At 39.3% G+C, this 17,623-nt stretch overlaps 1 protein-coding gene and 1 pseudogene across 5 annotated transcripts in view; both read left to right on the plus strand.

Annotated features, from left to right (window-relative positions):
• The window catches only part of RNF182 (ring finger protein 182), a 56,195-nt gene that overhangs the window by 17,611 nt on the left and 20,961 nt on the right, over positions 1 to 17,623 (plus strand). For 3 of the 5 annotated variants that reach the window (XM_054557221.2, XM_054557220.2, XM_054557223.2), the window contains exon 2: positions 3,559 to 3,681. The exons of the other annotated variants lie outside the window; for them this stretch is intronic. The gene's annotated coding sequence lies outside the window, so the exon portion shown is untranslated. The remainder of the gene's footprint in view (positions 1 to 3,558; positions 3,682 to 17,623) is intronic. 5 annotated transcript variants of the gene reach the window in all.
• LOC129059884 (large ribosomal subunit protein bL35m-like) lies at positions 4,010 to 14,836 on the plus strand (annotated as a pseudogene).

Genomic DNA, 17,623 nt, shown 5'->3' on the forward strand with positions numbered 1-17,623 from the left:
CTCTGTGTGTTAAACATTTTTCTTTGTCTTTGGTATTGAAGGGTTCTATTATGATATGTTGAGACGCTTTTTCTTTACTGTCTGTCTTGCTTGGGGATCACAGAGGTTCTTGAATCAGTTTTAGAATATTCTTTAATTAAAAAAAATTTTTTTTGAGACAAAATCTTGCTCTGTGGCCCAGGCTGGAGTGAAGTGGTGTGATCTCAGCTCACTGCAACCTCTGCCTCCTGGGCTTAGGTGATCCTCCTGCCTCAGCCTTCTGAGTAGCTGGGACTGACTACGCGTGCCACCACACCTGGCTAATTTTTGTGTTTTCAGTAGAGATAAGGTTTTACCGTTTTGGCCAGGCTGATCTCAAACTCCTGTTGTCGACTGATCTACTTGCCTCAGCCTACCAGAGTGCTGGGATTACAGGTGTGAGCCACCACCCCTGGCCAGTTTTAGAATATTCTCAGCAGCTGTCTCATCAAATAGTATTTCTTCTGGTCTGATCACTTTCCTCCCCTCCTAGAAGTACAATTTTATATCCTTTAGACTCTTTCACCCTGTTCTATTTGACTCCTAAACTCTTTTTCCTATTTTCCATTGTATTTTTTCCTCTTTAGTTTGGAAATTTTCTAATGACCTATGTTTCAATTCACTAATGTTCTCATCTTCTGTTCAGTTCTTATTTTTATTTTATTTTGTTAGGGCTTTATGGAAGTATAACTTATATGCCATAAAATTCACCCATTGTAGGTGTAGCATTCAATGATGTTAGTTAAATTCACAGAGTTCTGTAACCAGAGAAGGAAAATCTTACCTTATTCTTTGTCTTTTCTGAAATTCTTATTTGGTAGATTAGTAGATAGAAACAGCCCTGATAGAGCTATAGTTATTTAATAACATTCAGGGAATACTAATGGCTACCTTATCTAAATGGTGAAAGTAGTTTCTAAATTATAAAGTACTATTAATATATACTTTTACTCATCCAAATAAAAAATATTTAATAACATATATATCAAAACCCTTGGTAAAAATAAAATGCTATACAATGTAAGGTGTTATTACCATGTGCATAGAGGTGGTTCCTGCTTGTTTTTTTTTTTTTCTTTTTGTAGAAATAGGGTCTCACCATGTTGTCCAAGTTGTTCTTGAACTGCTGGGCTCAAGTGATCCTCCTGCCTCAGCCTTCCAAAGTGATAGGATTAGAGGCGTGAGCCACTGTGCCTGGCTGAAGTCCATGTTTTTTTGATGGAGATGTAAAAATGGACTTTTTTTTTTAACAGTAAATCACGTATGCTACTGGATAAGTGAATTTTGAAATGCTAGTTACAACTTTGTACCATTGGTACTTACCTTACTGCCTTGGAACTGCTATATTTTGCATACATGCCTGTCCCCCTCTGTGAATTACAAATTTTTTGAGGAAGGTGACAATGTCTTGCTCATTGTTAGTATCATTGTATGGCACCTAGAACATGGGAAGTATTCAACAAATGTTTGCTAAGTGAATAATGTTAAAGTTTTGCAGCTGACACTTTTAAAAATGATAAGACATATTTTATTCAGTACTACTTCAGTAGGAGAGAGACCTGAGTGTTACCAGAGCTTAACTGAACTGAACAAAAGACAGGAGCCCTTTTAAATGCTGGGATGTACTAAACAAAAGGTACTAAAAGACATTAAGGGTGATTTGTATGTGTAGTTAGGCAGTGTGGGTTTGTTAATTGGTGTTTATCTGGAGGAGAAACAAACTTCTTGTATCTTTAGGACAGGAAATATAGTTGTGCAAATTGGTTCTTGTGTCTTTAGGACAGGAAATATAGCTTTGCAATTTGGGACAAGATGCCCACCAGTTAGGCTCTTACCCTCCTACAAGAAGAACTGGGCAACAGGAGAGGTATCTCTCTGGATGTTTACGTTTCAAAGAGGTGGCTCCCAGTTCCTTGAGGAACTGTTTCTGGGTGGTAGAGGATTTACATCTCAAAGGTACAAGGAAAAGATTTACAGTTGCAAGCTTTCAGGAGTAAACGCTCTAGAAAAGGAAGGTCACGGACCTATTATCAGGTGTTGGCTAGAAAGAACAGTAAGTTATTTTGGCTTAAGAAATAATTTGAGAAAGCTGTGAGCTTTCTCAGGTAGGCATGTTAAGGAGGTGGTGTTGTCATCCTAGGGACATGGCCTGGAGCTGATAGAACCTGAGCTAGTGTTTGTTCAAATGTCTTAGTGTGGAGGGTTGATGAAATGGGTTGTGCTGAAAGTTGCAGTTTGTATAGGTCAAAGTGGAGGCCTAGTTGAAAAGAGGACTGAGAGGAGCCTGACTAGAGTTCGGTCAAGGAGAGGGTCTTTGTCAATAATGCAGGGCAAGGAAAGGTAATTTATGCATGGAAATTCAGGATGAAACCAGAAGTGGGGTGGAAATCAGGCATACCTATCAGAATTTAATGTCCAGCACTGGCTGAGAAAAAACTAATGTTTAGTTAACCAGGTGTGCTATGTCTGTTATTTTTACTTAATCCTTTCAATACACCTGTGAGGTCAGTACTGTGTCTATGTTACAATCAAGAGACAGAAGCACAGATATTTTAAATAACATGTTCAGGGTCATATAGTTAGTGATCAGTGGAGTTGGGTTTCCAACCCAGATTTTTTTGATTTCAAATGACTCTGATCATCAGTATGTATTTTAATATTGTTATATAGCAATTTGCTTTCCTCAGAAGTGATTTACATTAATAACAGTTAAGATTGCTAAGCTGCTTACTAAGTGCCTGATGCTAAGAAGAACATTTAGCAGGGCTTAATAAACATTGAGGAGTGAGAACATAAGAGTGTTACTAGAGATTTGCTTTCTTAGGGTGGAAATGCCCTCAGTTGTCACTTGAATTCCTGCTAACACCCCAATACATGTGGAAAGGTTGCTCTTAATTACAGAGCCTTGTTATGTTGGAGCGGGAAGGTCTTTAGCCATCAAGCCCAGAATCTTAATTTCTCAGATGAAAAAGCCATGACCCAGAAAGTTTGAGTGATTTACTCAAGATCTCAGAGTCTGTGCATTAGAGAGAGCTGGGCTTGATTTAGCCAAAAATTATTGTAGCCCACTTTGGGGATTTACCCTCAGATGTTGTCATCACAAAATGTATGTATCAAATGTGAAACTGCCACTTCGTTGCCAGGGCATTCTTTTAGCAAATAACCTTAAACGTTGGCATTGCCCTTATGAGGAGATGATGGTACTTCAGCAATGCCCCTCAGAGCCCATTTAGATGATTTTGCAGAGCTTTCTGTTTTAAACACTTCTGTCTGAAGTGTTTAGTGTGATGCTATAGGTTAGGCAAAAATATAGTAACAGCAACATGACAACAACAACAAAACAACCAACATGGATAAACAAATGAACCTTAAAAAAATTTTTGTCACTACAATGTTTTAACAATTTCAAAGATTGACATAGACCTTTTCTCTTACTTATGTTAAGACGTATTAGTTTATGCTGTTTTTAGTGTTAAACAGTAAAATGTTTATTCTCTTGTTATATTCCATTACTGCTGTGCCTTAATTTCATTTTAACAGTTTTCCTCTGCCTTTTTGGCATCCCATTCATTGTGATTATACCAGTGGATCTGTTACCAGAAAGGGGTCCCAAACCAGACCTCAAGAGAGGATTCTTGGATCTTGTGCAATAAAGAATTCGAGGTGAGTCCACAGAGTAAAGTGAAAACAAGTACATTAAGGACGTAAGGGTATAAAAGGGTGGCTATTCCATAGAGAGACGGGCATTCCCAAAAACAAGAGGAGAAACACGTCTGCCTTAGGTACAATGCTTTATTTATATATAACAAAGGAAAAAGTCATGGGGAGATGTGCTTTACTACAAGGGTTTGTGACAAAGGATTGTTAATCTTTGTGTAACTACTTTGGAAAGAATCTGTATTATCTTTAAAGCAAAACATTATTATTATTATTATTATTATTATTATTATTATTATTATTATCATTATTATTATTTTGAGATAGAGTCCTGCTCTGTTGCCCAGGCTAGAGTACAGTGGCACGATCTCAGCTCACTGCAACCTCTGCCTCCTGGGTTGAAGCAATTCTCCTGCCTCAGCCTCCTGAGCAGCTGGAATTACAGGCATGTGCATTATGCCTGGGTAATTTTTGTATTTTTAGTAGAAACGGGGTTTTACCATGTTGGCCAGGCTGGTCTCAAACTCCTGACCTCAGCTGATCCACCCACCTTGGCCTCCCAAAGTGTTGGGATTACAGGCATGAGCCACCGTACCTGACTGCAAAACTTATTCTTAAACTAAGAATGCTTTTGTTCATAAGATATCAGGACATCAGGACATTTCCTGGGTCTGTTATTTCCTGGGTTTGTTAAGTCCTGGGTCTGTTCAGTAAACATTATTAACTTCTTCCCTTAACTGTAAATATCCTATGACTAAAAATGTCTAGCCTCCTGGGAATGCAGCACAGTAGGTCTCAGCCTCATTTTACCCAGCCCTAATTCAAGATGGAGTCACTCTGGTTTGAATGCCTCTGACACATTTCCCCCCTCCCATTTATAAGGGGACCCTTAATCCTGAAGGTTGCAGAGGGATAGAAATTTGTCTTCTGTAGCTTTTTCAGGCTGAACAGGGGCAATGATATTCCTGCCTAACAATATTTAGGGTCTCTTGTATTTAGAGTTGGGAGGAGTTTAGTCATAAAGTGTTAGTATGGTGAAGGTCATTCAAAACTCTGAGTCCTGATGAAAGATGATACCTGGAAGATTGGTAAGTAGTTAAGAAAACATTGAGTAAGCTTATCCTGAATTATATACAGAGTACAACAGCAATATATTCTACAACTGTAAAGCGAAATCAGTAAAATTGTCTCAAATAAACTAAATAAGACAGCTTTCTATGAACTGGGCAATTGTGGGAACCAAGCTGATATGGGGTTGCTAGCTGATTTCATTATGTGTCCAGAATTAGAATAGCGATTCAGATTTTTATATTAATCATGCCTCTTGTTTCTTTTGAGCAGCAGCCAGAGATCACTGGTTGGTTCACAGGAATAAGCAGGGTCAGTCTAAATTGCAGAAAAAACTCAAAAACAATGGATGAGACTAGAGTCTAGTAACAGGTATACCATAGTTTGTGAAACATAATTTTTCTCTCTCCAGTCCCTATTTTTATTAAAACAAACCATGGTAGGACTGATTTGTTGGCAAAATAAATTTTAGTCTTATTGTATGTGGACTGATTTGTTGGCAAAATAAATTTTAGTCTTATTGTATGTGGCCTGGTTATTTGTATAAAGTGAAGCAAGAATAATTATTTGCCATATAGTCTCTTTTGGCTTTGATGGAACTGTGTTCTATAATCTAATCTTAGATTAGACTTTTTAAAGCCTTGAGACCAGTCATGGATTTATGTGTGTCTACCAATATGAGTTGGATAAGTTTCTCTCCTCTGGATATCCCAAGATATTTGGGGCTCCTGGGCCTGTCAGAAAGTGACATTCTTTACTTACCACAGGTCAGGAGCTCTGTACAAGGCTCAAGATATGAGGTCAGTTTTCTTAGGGGCTTTAATTGGCTCTATAAATGAATTTTGATTCCTTAAAGCAGTCTGTTTACATTTGAAAGCATGTCAGTCATTCCATTCAAAACCTTGGTAAAATAACCAGTGTCTCCAATTGTGTCTTGTCGCAAAGGAAAAATTCTTACTGGACTTGTGTAAATAGCTATATCACCATAAGTTAAAAATACTCATAAATAGTTTCCAAATTTGGGAGAAATCAGGTAGAGAGAAAGAAATGTGCTCTAAATTTTGTTTACAGTAGTATATTATACTCAATTGTTGAAAGCTGCAAATAGCTCAAAATAAAAGTTTTCTTGACTCTGAAAAACAAAACAAAGGCAAAAAGTCATGAATAGATTATTTTGGTCTTTTATTAGTTATCTATGCAATTCCTGTTTTTCTCAATATTTGTGAATACATTAGTTTTCCAAGAGTCTTGGAAGTTTTTCTTCTTTTAATGGAATGAATACATTTCAAAGCTGTGAAAGTCCTGCTTTATAAGAGTACTTGTCAGAGTCCTATAGCTGATTATAAACTGCCTTTTGAAGAGAATCAAAACAAGACAATTGCTTGTGGATGACAAAAAGTCTTAGGGCAGCTATAGTCAGAGACACAATTGATAAGGAAATTTGGCCCCTTGTGGCACACAATAATTTAAGATAACAATTATAACTATTAATGATAACATATACTAAGTTATACCAGAATTATAGTAGTTTTGCATAATTTGGGAACACATACCAATAACACATATAAATAACCCAAAAAATGTCAGATGCCATTTTGTATTTGACAGTACTTCCTATATGATTTTAGTATGTCAAATAAGTCAAATATGCCATTATTGGACTTCAGGGGACCTAATATCTAAAAGGATTATCAAGTCAGGAAAGACTTACTAAGTCTTTAGGTCCTAATTAAGTCCTAGTTTGATTTGGGAAAGTTTGTTAAATAGCAAAGGTGTAAAACGCTTTATGTTATAAAATAGAATCTCAGGTCACCGTAAGTCATTTATTTAGCCAAAATGATAACTGAAAGATTTAAAAAAGGCAAAAACCTTTACCCATTGATAGAGGGAAGAGTTAGCTTTCCAAATAATGTCTCTTTTCTCTCCTTTCTTTTTTTTTCTTCAGTTTATTCAAAAGGCAAACAAAAATCTTTTATCTTTTAATATTACATGAAAATCTTGTTCAAAACAGCCAAATTTCACTTTTGCATTAATGTACTATTAATGTCAAATCCAATTTTTAATAAAATCATATGGACAAAACCTACTCACTCCTAATCAGTTTGACGGTAAAGTAAGATTCTCATAAATCTTTTATAACCCTTTAAATTTTTTGTTGGTGGCAAGATGGCTGTCTCTGCCTTTGCCAGTGCAGTGAGAGCAGCTTCAGGAATCTTATAGCCCCTGAATATTTTGGCATCTTCAGCCTACCAAAACTGTGTCAAGAATGCCTCTCTTATTTCTGCATTGTCCACTGGACGTTTTAGTCATATTCAGACACCAGTTGTTTCCTCTGCTCCCAGACTTACCACATCTGTCAGAAACCTGACATGTGGCATCCTGCAGTAATCTTTAATAGAGTGGCCCCCTTGCTTCCAAGTGTCCTGAAGCTGCCAGTCAGATCTCTAACATTCATTTGTACACAAAAAGGCAAGAGAAAGACTGTGAAAGCTGTCATCTATAGGTTTCTTTGACTTCATTCTGGCCTTTGGTTGAAGAGAAAGTCTGGTTATAAGAAAAAATTACGGAAAAAGGACACTTGCAAGAAAAAAGCGATTGAGGGAATCTGTGTCTGCAGTAAACCCCAGAGTATACTCTTAGATAAAATGATGATGTCCTTCTGGAAGAGGCGAAAAACTGGTATGACGATGATCCATATCAGAAGTATCATGATCGAACAAACCTGAAAGTATAGATCAGAAGTTTCACTTGTTTCTCAGTTATTGAATATGTATCTTTGTGTACATGGTATCTTTGCAAAAAGGGTAAGTATAAAACTTGATGTAAATTGTACCAACGAATAGGTAAACATACAGTGCCAACATTAAATTTATAGAAGTTTTAAAACTTAAAAAAAATTTTGCTAAAGAGTAGATCAGTGCTCTAAGAAAACCCTGTTGTGCGTTTTTCCAATATTCAGTTTATGGAAAAACTAAACGATACCCTTTTAATTTTAGTCAGTTTGTTCACACATAGAATTTCTTTTACAAGATTAATGTTTCACAAACTTTCCACCATTTGCTCAAATTTTTAGCTTTATTCTATCTAACTTAAAATAATTATTCAGCCCTCTGAACTAGGCAAGAAACTCCTCACATTCCCATGTCTTTTTATAAGCTTTTACAAAAAATACATTCTACTTTTCTTACATACCTTGCTCCAATAGTCTCAATTACATATGTTACAATGTTAACTCGTAGCAACTTTTATTTTTGGTGAAAAACCTGGTGAGTGAGCAATTTTAACCTTGTATCAGATTGTAGAGCCCAAGACAAGGACAGAGCTGTAAAGTCTGACTCTTCCCAGCCTAGTCAGGGGACCAGGCTAATTCCATACGTCTCAAGGCCTTACCTGGAATTCGCTGTAAAGCAGACAAGTCAAATAATTATTAAAAATGTCATAGAAGCAGTTTAATACCTTAACACATTTACCAAGGACAGTATTCAGCTTGCCTAATTTAGACTAATTTGTCTAAAAGTCATGTGAACTAAGTGACATTAAAGTTTTTATTTTTCTGACAAAATAGGTACTTCTTTTTTTTTTTTTGACAGAGTCCCGCTCTGTCTCCCAGGTTGGAGTGTGATGACACAATCTTGGCTCACTGCAACCTCCACCTCCTGGGTTCAACAATTCTCGTGCCTCAACCTCCTGAGTACCTGGGATTACAGGCACACACCACACATGGCTAATTTTTGTATTTTTAGTAGAGATGGGGTTTTATCATGTTGGCCAGGCTGGTCTTGAACTCCTGACCTCAGGTGATCTGCCTGCCTTGGCTTCCCGAAGTGCTGAGATTACAGGCATGAGCCACCACACCTGCAGCCCCCCTTTATTTTTTTTGAGATAGAGTCTTGTTCTGTCACCCAGGCTGGAGTGCAGTGGTGCAATCTCAGCTCACTGCAGTCTCTGGTTCTTGGGTTCAAGTGATTCTCCTGCCTCAGCCTCCTGAGTAGCTGGAACTACAGGCGTGTGCCACCACACCTGGCTAACTTTTGTATATTTAGTAGAGACGAGGTGTCGCCATGTTGGCCAGGCTGGTCTTGAACACCTGGCCTCGGGTGATCTGCCCACCTCAGCCTTCCAAAGTGCTGAGATTACAGGTGTGAGCCATTGTACCCAGCCACTTATTTTTCTTTAAGTCAGTTAACCAGAGCTCTTTCATATGTAAACATCACACACACAACACATATAAATACACAGATGGAAGAAGATCTAATAGTTATAATATTTTTTATTTGCCAGTTTTAAGTTTCTTAATTGGATTACTGGCTTCAGGCAGAAGCCCTTCAAGGAACAGGGTCAGGAAAGCATGCAGTTTCTAGGGCCTAATAAGCAGGCATGGTTGGAAGGCAAAACAGATCCTCCAAAATTAAGAGTCCCATTTTTATACTGGACCCTTGATCCCCAAAAAGAGAGAATTAGCCCATCCCCTATGGGAGTCTTATCTCTCAGTTGGGGTGGGGACATTTCCATGCCTTCCAGGTGGTCAAGAACATGCTTCTCTGATCCCAGTGTGCCAAGAGCAGAGTATTCCTCCCTCATAGCTGCCATTAGCTATCCCTAAAAGTATGTGTCCTACCTAGTTATTACACACCAAGGCTAAAAGCTCTCATAATGCAAGTGATTTTGACCATTCATTTAACCAGTTTTCACAGACAGGCCAGAAGCCTGACTGGTAGGAAATTCTTACCTTTTTGCCAGCATGCCAGGTTTCTGGGTTACCTTTCTCTGAGTGGCTTTGATAGTCTTGCTTGTTGCCCCATAGCTGTGGGGTCCAAGCCACATTACAAAAGAAAATCATTTTTTTCCATCTCATGGAACGATAGGCAAAGCCTCTCAGTTTCGCAAGATGCCACTCAACAGGCTATGTGGGGGAAACAAATGAACATTTTCCATTTTGTCCAGAGCAAAATACACATGACAAACATAGATACTAGTCACCCCACTCATCACCCAGCATCAACTTGGCAAGGCTCAAACTTGCCCCTTTTGGCCCCTGCCTGTCATCTTTGATCCACTTAAAGTGGGGTGGGATAACCTCTAACCAGGAGTTTCAACATGTGGTCTCTGGGCAAGATGGAAAAGCAGACAGTTGCCCTGCAAGACAGAAAAGATAGTAAAGAGAAAGGAGAGAGAGAGAGGAAAGGGAAGGGCGAAAAGCATTGTCTGTGGTGGGGCTGGGAGGCGAGGAGCTCAGGGAGGCCAGGGAAAGACCCACCCAGTGCAGCAACACTGAATCAAAAGTCTAGGCAGCTGCTTGTCAGTTGTGAAGAGATCTTCTCCAGCAGGCCATCAGCTCTCACATTTCCCCCTTTGCAGGAGAGAAAGCTCCCCATTGTGCCACGATCCTATATGTGCCTAATCCTGTCACCCACAGCTGTCAGCAAAGAGTTCAAGGCAGATTAATCCAAAGAGAAAAGCGGTCAACATCCCATAGTGTCAAATCCATTTTTGACCAAAAGAAGCCTTACTGAGAGGACCCTCTAACCCCTTACGTCTCAGGAGGGACGCTAACCCTTCTGAGTTGGGCCTTTAACCCAACTTTGTCCTTTACCTGGGATGAAATGTATCCTACCATTTATCCAAAGTCGGCCAGTTGGTGCTGTGCAGACGATTTTCCTTTGGTTAAGTGGGGGTCTCTCCAGTATCATCCCTTCACGGCTTATCACAGAATATGTTACTGGAAAGGGGTCCCAGTCCAGACCCCAAAAGAGAGTTCTCAGGTCTTGCACAGGAAACAATTTGAGGCAAGTCCACAGAATAAAGTGAAAGCAAGTTCATTAAGAAAGTAAGGGAATAAAAAGGTGACTGCTCCACAGAGAGACCAGGGCATTCCCAAAAGCGAGAGGAGGAACACATCTGTCTTAGTTAGGTACAGTGCTTGTTTATATATAAGATAACAAAGCAAAAAGTCATGGGGAGATGTGCTCTACTACAACAGCTTGTGACAAAGGATTGTTAATCTTTGTGTAACTACTTTCATAAGAATATTATTTTTAAAGCAAAACTTACTCTTTTTTCCTTTTGAGACGGAGTCTCACTGCAAAACTTAAACTAAGAATGCTTTTGTTCATAAGACAGGACATCAGGACGTTTCCTGGGTCTGTTATTTCCTGGGTTTGTTAAGTGCTGGGTCTGTTCAATAAACATTATTAACTTCTTCCCTTAACTGTTAATATCCTGTGACTAAGAATGCCTAGCCTCCTAGGAATGCAGCCGGTAGGTCTCAGCCTCATTTTACCCAGCCCCTAGGCAAGATGGAGTCACTCTAGTTTGAACACCTCTGACAGATTCCTTGGTGTGGAAACTGTGTGGCATTTCATTCCATCCAGTGACACAGTGGACAGGTGAGTTACTAGTGAAGATGTAGAACAAAGGGATTGGTACTGCCCTGGGTGTGTGTGTATGGCAGGGGGCAGAGGGGTGGTGGCACTTGTTACTGGCTATAGAGCAGGAGGTAAGTAGGAGAGCACTGGGTGAGGATGGGATTTTGGGGCTGTCAGGGTAGTTATCACAGAAGTCAAAGGCATGCAGGGAACCGAGTGGAGGAAGAGTCCAGTGTTTTATATTCACGAATCATGGAATAGGCAGTGTGAGGCCTCTGGCTTATAAGGTGGCATAAGTCAGGGCCACTTAGAGAAAGGAAATTTCTCCTTAGAAGAGCAAAGTAGACAATCAGGAGAGATTAGCCATACTGTTAAAGAATATTAAGGAGTGGGAATGAGGAACATGGGAAGGCATAGATGCCCCTTCTCTGCATTCCTTAGCACTCTGTGGGTCCTGCTCATGCGACGTTGACTATCAAGTGTGGTAATGGCTGAGTTCCTTATGGGCTCCCCCTCTAGACTGTATATTTCTTGAAGGTGAGGCCGTCGCCAGCACCTGGCCCAGGGCTTATGCTGTACTAAACATTCAGTAGGTATTTGGTTAATGAATGAATATACGTGGTGGATGGGCAGGTGGAGAAACAAAGCATCCATGAGCACAGATGTTGGAAAGTAGAGAAAGCTTTGCTAATGATTTTATTTTTATCTTTTTATTATGGAAAAAGTTTAAACATATTCAAAAGTAGAGAAAATGGTATAATGAATCCCTTTTTACTTATCACTCAGCCTCAACAGTGATCAACATATGGCCAATCTTGCTTCATTTATCTGCCCCCCTCCCCATTGGATTATTTTGAAACAAAGCCCAGATGTCATATTATTTCATCTGTGAAACCTCAGTATGTATCTTCGAAACATTGAAGAGACTTGCCTTTAAATAATATAACCACAATGTCATTATCACACCAGAAAACAATTGCAGAGTAATTCCTTACTGTCATGAAATATTGGTATTCAAATTTCCTTTATTTTCTTGTAAATTCTCCCCTTCTCCATTGGTTGGTTAGAATTAGAATCCAAACAAGGACTACTCATGTATTTAGCTAATAAATCTCTTAGGCTTCTTTTAGTCTATAGCAAGCTTGTCTAACCTGTGGCCTGCAGGCCACGTGCTGCCAGGACAGCTTTGAATGTGGTTCAGCAAAAATTCATAAGCTTTCTGAAAACATTATGAGATTTTTAAATTTAAATTTAAATTTAAGTTAAATTAGAATTTTTTTTAGCTCTTTGGGTATCATTAGTGTTAGTGTATTTTATGTGTTGCTCAAGGCAATTCTCCCTTACAGTGTGGCACAGGAAACTGAAAGATTGGGCATCCTTGGTCTGTGGGTTCACCCTTCTTTTTTTCCTTGCAATTTGCTGATTGGAGAAACTGGATCCTTTGTCCTGTAGAATTTCCCACAGTCAGAATTTTAACTAACTACATCCCCATGTACTTTAATTCATTTTTCTGTCCCCTGTATTTCCTGTGAACAGGTAATGAGAACCTGAGGTTTGATCATATTTTCAGATTTTTGGCAAGAAGGCCTGTGAAGGTGGAGGGGCTCTATGCTTCCTGCTGCATGGCATCAGGAGGCAACTGCTGCCTTGTCCCTCCCTTTGTTGTGTGAAGGCCCATCAGTGAGCACAGGTGTTGTAAGCCTGACCCGTGTGTCATCCGCCTCCTTATCTGTTTTTTGCTTTGTGATTTTGGCAGCCGTTGGTAATTATTGTGTAGGTTAGGGGTCAGTAAACTTTTTATGTAAAGAGCCGGATAGTAAATAGTTTTGGCTTTGAGGGCCAATATGGTCTCTGTCATTGTAGTAGGAATGCAGCGTTGGACAGGACGTGCATGCATGGGTACAACTACGTGCCCATAAAACTTCATTTACCAGATTAGATTTGGACCTACTGGGAGTTATCTGCCAACTCTTGATCTAGATTGATTATTGTACTAAGGATTACACAATAATACAATTCCATCATTATTGGTTGAAATGCTTCTGTAAAGAAGAATTTTACCTCATCAATTATTTGGTTACTTTAAAGGCATAACAGAAAGGAAGCTGCATATAAAGAAAAGGCAGAATAAATTCTTGTGTCTTTCCCTTGGTTATTTGGTTTCAGAGTGGGTTATTTTCCTCACATCTTCCAAAGGAGTTCATTTTGTGTTTTAAGTATCACCATGAAATAATGGCTTTTTAACATACTTGGTGTTTCAGTCTTTCTGGACTTAGGCCCTGTGGGTACACAGGAGGAGCCCCATGGCTGGTGTTGGTTAACAGTTGCACTGCAACCACGGGGCCCTTGATGCATTGTGTGCTCCATGGCAGAATGCTTCCATGTCTCAGTTGTACTGTTATTGTAAATTGTATGAGTGATCTCTGTCTGCAGCTTTATGATCCACCATGGTACCATTTTTTAAAAGTTTTATTAGGCCAGGTACAGTGTGGCTCACACCTGTAATCGCAGCACTTTGGGAGGTTGAGGTGGGAGGATTTCTTGAGGCCAGGAGTTCAAGACCAGCCTGGGCAACATAACAAGACCGTATCTCTATGCCCTCCCCATTTTCATACCTTTATTAGGTATGAAAATATATGGTTTTCAAATTCAGAAATTTGATTCTTTCCAACAGTTTTACATAATATTTAAAATTTCCATGGGCTGAAACTTTTTATTAGCTCCCACGTATGAGTGAGAACGTGCAGTACTTCTCTTTCTGTGCCTGGCTTATTTCACTTCACATAATGTCCTTCAGACTTATTCGTATTGCTGCAGATGACAAGATTTCATTCTTGCTTAGGGCTGAATAGTATTTCATTGTCTATACCTACCACATTTTTAAATCCATTCATCTGTTGATGGCCACTTGATTCCAAATCTTGGCTATTGGCTATTGTAATAGTGAGCAGCTGTCTGTTTTTAGCTTCTGCTGCATGCTCTCTCTGCTTTGGCCTGATATATCCTGACTGACTGTTCTTTGCTTTTCTTTTTTTTTTTTTCCTTTTTTGTTTTTTTGAGATGGAGTCTTGCTCCCATCATCCACGCTGGAGTGCAATGGTGTGATCTACGCTCACTGCAACCTCCACCTCCCAGGTTCAATTGATTCTCCTGCCTCAGCCTCCCTAGTAGCTGGGATTACAGATGCATGCCACCACGCCCAGCTAATTTTTGTATTTTCAGCAGAGATGGGGTTTCACCGTGTTGGCCAGGTTGGTCTCAAACTCCTGACCTCAGGTGATCCACCCGTCTTGGCCTCCCAGAGTGCTGGGATTACCTGCATGAGCCAATGCTCCCGGCCTGTCCTTTGCGTTAGACTACTCTATAATGTTCTTTCTCTGCTTAATGTATCTTGCCTCACTACGAAAGTGTCCTAAGTTTCACTTCTTTCCATGGAGGTTTTCCAGACTAATTATGACCGTCTTCAAGGATACCAACGGCTGAGCTCTTTTTCTCTCAACCACAAATATAGGAAGACTTTATTTATAATTTAAAAGCTTCCCCAAATTCATCATTTCCCGGGCTGATATGAAAGGAAGCCATGCTCTACTTTCTTCCTGCTCTATAGTCAGTAACAAGCACCACCCCCCGCCCCCCACCATACACACACACCCACGGCAGTACTAATCCCTTTGTTCTACATCTTCACTAGTAACTCACCTGTCCACTGTGTGACTGAATGGAACGAAATGCCACACAGTTTCCACACCAAGGAATCTGTCAGAGGTGTTCAAACTAGAGTGACTCCATCTTGCATAGGTGCCTTTTGGGATAGAGTATTTAGAATGTCTGTCACACGACAAAATTACTTAATATACAGTAAGTATAAAACTATCTTTCCTAGCAATCTTCTTTTTATGTAAGTATCATTTTGTCTCATTTAAAAAACACTGCAGGCTTTTACTTTATCCTAATCTTCACAGTTGAATATATGTCAATCAATAATGCCACATTATGTAGCTGTGTTGCAAAGTGACACATTCATTAAGATTGATTCTAAAAGGCCTATTGAGAAAAGCCACTGAGGGCAAATAAATTCAATAAAATTTAATCTATAGTTCTTTTTCTTCTTGTCAAGCTTGGATTAAGGCAAATATTAAATGTGGTAGAATATAGAAAGTTTTTTTATTTCCTTTTAAAACCTTTTTGCCCATTATTAATTGAGGCATTTCATTAATTGGATTGGTGACATTTTTGCTGAGTCCAAGTACGGTTGGACCTTGGTGAACAGAAATCTGATTCATCTCATGAGATGTTGTAGCCATTTTTATTAATGCTGGAGAAGAGATGGTGTATTCTTTAGAATTATGGAAAGTGAGCAAAACGTTTCAGTTTGTGACTTTGTTTTTATTTTAGGATAATATTTTTTTAAAAAAAAGGCTTTATTTTGCAAAGGCTCTCATTACTGGAAAAATGATTTTATTTATTTTACTCTTTTTAAGACAGAGTCTCACTCTGTCACCCAGGCTGGAGTACAGTGGCGCGATCTTGGCTCACTGCAACCTCCACCTCCCAGGTCGAAGCGATTCTCCTGCCTCAGCCTCCCGAGTAGCTGGAATTACGGACATGTGCCAACACGCCCAGCTAATTTTTGTATTTTTAGTAGATACAGGGTTTTGCCATGTTGGCCAGGTTGGTCTTGAACTCCTGACTTCAAGTGATCCGCCTGCCTTGGCCTCCCAAAGTGCTGGGATTACAGGTATGAGCCACTGTGCCCAGGCAATTTTATTTTATTTTTTATTTTTTTTGAGATGGGGTTTCACTCTGTCACCCAGGTTGGAGTGCAGTGGCGCAATCTGAGCTCACTGCAACCTCTGCCTTCCAAGCTCAAGCAGTCCTCCCACCCCAGTCTCCTGAGTAGCTGGGACCACAGGTGTGTGCCACCACACCCAGGTAATTTTTTGTATTTTTGGTAGAGATGGGGTTTTACCACGTTGGTTAGGCTGATTTCAAACTCCTAAATTCAGGAGATCTACCCACCTTTTATAAAAATAATACCTTTGTAGCTTTAACTGTATTTATCATTTTTAGAACATTGTGAATACTGAAATATTGTAGTGACAACTATTTTGCTTAGTATGTAAAGAAACATTTGTGGAAAATTTAAAAGCCTTAAGGACAAAGTATACTTCTTCAGGTTGATATGTGGACATTTACAGAGAAACAATCCTATGAGAATTTTATTCTCTGAATTGTATTAATAGATACTTTTGGTGAGCCTAAACCCGAAGCTGATTGTGGACAAATATTTATCAATTGGAGATTTTAAATGATGAAGACAAAGAATGGAATTCTTTTATTTTTTCAACACGTATTGAGAGCTTCCTAGATGCTATAAGTCTTTTATGTATTTTTTAATGTTTATAGATTTCTTGGGAAGTTCACCTGATTTGATATTTTTATGGACATTTTAGAGTGTTAAATTTATAATCTGTTGGGAGGCCGAGGCAGGCGGATCACGAGGTCAAGAGATAGAGACCATCCTGGCCAACATGGTGAAACCCTGTCTCTATTAAAAATACAAAAGTTAGCCAGGCGTGGTGGTGTGCGCCTGTAGTCCTAGCTACTCGGGAGGCTGAGGCAGGAGAATTGCCTGAACCTGGAAGACGGAGGTTGCAGTGAGCCGAGATTGCACCACTGCACTCCAGCCTGGCAACAGAGCAAGACTCCATCTCAAAATAATAATAACAACAACAACAACAACAACAACAATAATAAAATCTATAATCTGAAAATCTACATTATAAAATGTGTAGCATTCAAGAATATTTATTAAGACAAAGTGCTGACTTCACCACACTCAGAAGGGTGTGGTATACCATTCATGGATAGGAAGAGGTGGGAGGAGTCTTGGAGACATTTCAATATATTTATATGGCAGGTATTTATTGAGTATCTACTCTGTGCTAGCTTATGATAGGTGCTTGTGCTAGAATGTAAGCAACATATTAGTGGTTCTTATATTCTTATAATTTACATTTTAGTAGTAGAAATTTAGAACAAACAAATTAGTTAAATTGGGTTTCTTGAAGTTCGTTGAAGGAAGTAAACAGAGTGCCATAATAGAAAATAAGGGGTAAGGGATTTGAAAACGAGTAATTGGGGAGGACCTCCTTGAGGACTTTATATTGAGATCTGCTTTGGTTTTGGATATTTGTTACTTCTAGACCTCATGTTGAAATTTGACCAGATCTCTCATGAATAGATTAATGCTCTTTTTTAGGGGTGAATGAATTCTTACTCTGTTAGTTCCCTTGAGAGCTCATTGTTAAAAAGAGCCTGGCACCTCCCCTGTCTCTTGCTTCCTATCTTGCCGTGTGATCTCTGCAGATATTGGCTCCCTTTCATTTCTTCCCGTGGATAGAAGCAGCCTGAGATCCTCATCAGATGCAGATGTCCAGTCCTGAACTTGCCAGCCAGCCAGAATTCTGAATCAAATAAACCTCTTTTCTTTATAATTTACCCAGTGTCAAGGT

Source organism: Pongo abelii, chromosome 5 (assembly GCF_028885655.2).
Source record: "Pongo abelii isolate AG06213 chromosome 5, NHGRI_mPonAbe1-v2.0_pri, whole genome shotgun sequence".
In the NCBI taxonomy this organism is placed as follows: Eukaryota; Metazoa; Chordata; class Mammalia; order Primates; family Hominidae; genus Pongo; species Pongo abelii.